At 39.3% G+C, this 3,929-nt stretch overlaps 1 pseudogene; it reads left to right on the top strand.

Moving 5' to 3' along the window:
* The first annotated feature begins 470 nt into the window (after nucleotides 1-470).
* LOC134943897 (5S ribosomal RNA) lies at nucleotides 471-589 on the top strand (annotated as a pseudogene).
* Nucleotides 590-3,929: the final 3,340 nt, after the last annotated feature.

Raw genomic sequence — 3,929 nt, 5'->3', positions numbered from 1 at the left:
ATTGCTCATTAATTATCACCTACTGATTAAAGTGCTTGCGCTTATTTATACTAAATACTTGTCATGCATTTCTGACAAAAGAGGTTATAATGTCCACCAATACATAATAAAAACCATTGTCTAGATAAAGGTGACAGTTTTACCACACATTTCTGGCAAAAAAGTTTATGATGTTTACAAACCAGCTGGTAGAAATATCTGTCATACATTTCTATTAAAAATGTTTCTCTCAGCACCCCATCTCTCTTATCCAATGTCCTCTATAACCGTATATGACATTGGACAGCAGAAGTAGGGGTGCACCCTCTCTATTCCTACTTATTTGAGAACTCTCTCATCCATTGGCAGACATTAAGTTCACTGCAATGTACACTGTAACAGGGATTTGGGGCAGACTATCGGGACAATATAAATTCTCACTTTTGATATACATGCCAAAACCATACACTCTCTCATTTGTTGGATCACAATACTACTGCCACACTTCACTGGCCACGCCCAAATCCATCTGATCTTGGAAGCAAAGCAGTGATAGGCCTGATCCGTACAAGGTTAGGTGACTACCTTGGAATATCAGGTGCAGTAGCACTATTTCCCAGCAAACAGCAGAAGTGGTGGAGAAAACATTGGCTTTACCTCTATATCTACATCCTCTTGTTAGGAATAGAAATTTAATGACACAAATTAAAATTCCTAAAAATTCAACTTTGCTCAGCTGATTACCAACCGCAGGGGAGCAATTATCAAGGAGTTTACACGATACTCACTTAATTTTATTACAGTAGTAAATGTACTCCTGATACACTTAGATATCATATATATCTCTGTTTTGAAATATTTTTCATCATAGGCGTAAATCTCAAATAGGATCTATCTACTATGAAATATGATTAGTGTAAATAGAGGGTGTTTTAACCCTAATATTTACATAATTTGTTTTATACTAAAGTCTATGTCTATCCTTTTTCTTATGATTAACTTTAATAAATGTTAAATAGAAACATATTTCACATTTCCAAAGTGTGCCCCAACACAGAGTCTTTCTTTTTCCTTCCAAAACTACCACTTATATATTAGTATTAATCCTACACAGGGGCCTTTTAAAGAGAGGAGGGAGCCCGTGTGCACATTCCTGGTGGGCCCCCTCCTTTCCACAGTGCCGTAGGCTATGGCATTGTGCCAGAGTCTACTGTGCATGCGCAGGTCTCTGGAAACATGGTGCCCATCATCGGCCAGAGGCAAACTTTGTATTGTGCATGTGCAGCAATCATGTTGGGTGTGATTTTTGCTGTGGCTGCTGTAGCTGCAGTGGCTGCAGCGCCCATTGCGGGACTCTGGAAAAGTAAGTGTTAAAACAACATGTGTGCAGTGTGTGCGATGTGGGACCCCCTGGACCCAGGGGCCCGTTTGCACTTCACACATTGCATCCATGATAGAAATGCCAATGATCCTACAAATAAATCTAGAACACTCAATTTTACTCTGTAAATGTTGATTAAGCTTCAATCATTTGATGATTTGGTTTCAAACAGGAATTGAATTCTATGCTGGCATGTGCCTATTTCTCAACAGCAGCAAAATACAAATCCCTGGTATTATATTTCAAGAGAAATGTATTTGAAAAGGGGCACATGCCACAAGCCTCTATTCCACTAAGCCCCTCTTATGTCAGTTTATATTTTGTCTTAATGAAATGAAAGGTGTAGTTTTCAGGTAACATTCGGACCAGACTTAGGACCAGATACTATTGCAATTGAGGTATATCAATTATATACATTTATGCTGAGGATTTTAGTGTTTTTAAGGCCCTAAATCCTTGATGCTACAAAGAGCACTTTGGGAACTGATGTATATTGTGAGAAAATTTATTTGAATGAAATATGCAATCAACATTGGTTTACCATTGGCACTCCCATTATAAACACATTCCCCACATTCATATGTCTAATTAAAAACGATTGCTTCCATGATCTTTGTGCAACCACACTCAGAGGCTCTTTAAAACCAATAAAACAATACAGAACCTAAACTTATAAACATAATATATAAGACTCTGCCAAGAAGTCACAAGTCCCAATAGATATCTGAATGAATAGAAATGGTCCACTGCCACTTCGGTGTTGCACCTACTAGCAATAACTGTTTATGTGCACGTAAGAAATAATTGTACTGTCCTTCAAAATTTCTTCTGCTCATATTCATCATGAAAAAATTGTGTAATTTTCATTGTATTCTCTCACAATTTTTTCAGTATTCATTATGCCCCTATGAGAAAATTATCACTTCCAAAAAACTGGTCTATTTGAGAAGACAGTCCTTCCTTTGGCTGCCCGGTCCCCCCACCCCCCATCCCTACTGACTATGGCGACATCTGCAGAAAGGGTGGCGCCTCCCTTATGGCTTCAAATTGCTAGGGCAGCACAGCTGCACAATGTATCCCCACAGTGGTGTACACCCCATCCTGACAGCTCCAAATTGCCAGGGATAACTGAAGTCCCCTAAGGTGAGGGACGGAAGGTAAGAAGAGAAGAAGTTATGTTGTCAGTAGAGATGATGTGTGCTGATCGCCAAGTTTAGGTTTTGTATCTGTATCTCCTTCATGTTTAGTATCTGGATTTGGTTTTGCCAAAACCACCGTCACATGTGTTGGTTTTGGATCTGTATTTTTTTTTTTTTTTTCAAAAATTGATAGAAACTGCTGAACTTACATATTTGGGCTTTATCTGTAACCTCAATAACATTATTTTCTAGCCATTTCCAGTCAATTTTGACCACCTCACAGCTCACAATATTGTTCACCAACATATGCCAAAGGATAGCTGGCTAAACTAAGCCGCAGACATATATAGTGGCAGATGCTCAATTAGCTTAGTGATATCATTCAGGTGCTTGAAAGGGAGGGATATTTCTAAGCCTGGGACAAAAAGGCATTTTGTTTCCCCCAGCACCCTGAATGATAACAGTAACCAGATTTAAATCCTACACAATATTAGAATTCAGAGATCTTGGTTACATATATTTGCGCAAATGTATGAATAAGCCCCAAAGCCATGTCAATGCCTCTCTGTGTATTTGGGGTCCCTAGCACTATATCTAGGTGCAGAGTGTGGCACCCAAAAAAAATCAGCATAAGCCAGAAAGCCCAGGGCAGCATACCAGTGAAAAAACTATAGTGTTAATAAATGAGTATTAGGAAGCTGAAGCTATAAAGAAAGTGATACAAAAATGAGATGTAAATAAAATGGAGAAATAGTGTTAAAGAAATTAATAAATGATAAGTGTTAATAGAATGTAAAGGTATGCCACACTAAAGCCATCCAGCTCAGCCAGTCCAGGGGCACCACACCCCACACCTACATTACCCCAATCTGGGTCTATGATTAACCAGCAAGGAGCTACATGATACTGGCTCCTTACTACAATATATCTAAGCTAACTGCTACATACCTTGGAGCAACCCCATAATGCTCCATATGGCATGTCAGGGCCTGCACCTCCTCCTAATGCAGGAACCTCTCTGCCTCTCACAACAGACATATATAGTGGCAGATGCTCAATTAGCTTAGTGATATCATACCGGTGCTTAAAACCATACATTTGCGCAAATATATGTAACCGAGATCTCTGAATTCTAATATTGTGTGGGATTTAAGTCTGGTTACTGTTATCATTCAGGGTGCTGGGGGAAACAAAATGTCTTTTTTTTTCTAAACTAAGCCGTAGAACAGAGGCACAAATACAGCAGTTATTTCTGTTTGTCCACAACAAAAAGTCAGATACAGTGCAGGTCATATACAGTGCAGGTTGGATACCATGCAGGTTGGATACAGTGTGGGTCAGATACAGTGTGGGTCAGATACAGTGTGGGTTTGATACAGTATAGGTTGGATACCATGCAGGTTGGATACCGTGTGGGTCAGATACAGTGT

The sequence above is a fragment of the Pseudophryne corroboree genome, chromosome 1 (genome assembly GCF_028390025.1).
Source record: "Pseudophryne corroboree isolate aPseCor3 chromosome 1, aPseCor3.hap2, whole genome shotgun sequence".
In the NCBI taxonomy this organism is placed as follows: domain Eukaryota; kingdom Metazoa; phylum Chordata; class Amphibia; order Anura; family Myobatrachidae; genus Pseudophryne; species Pseudophryne corroboree.
This window is presented reverse-complemented; position numbering and strand designations above follow the sequence as displayed.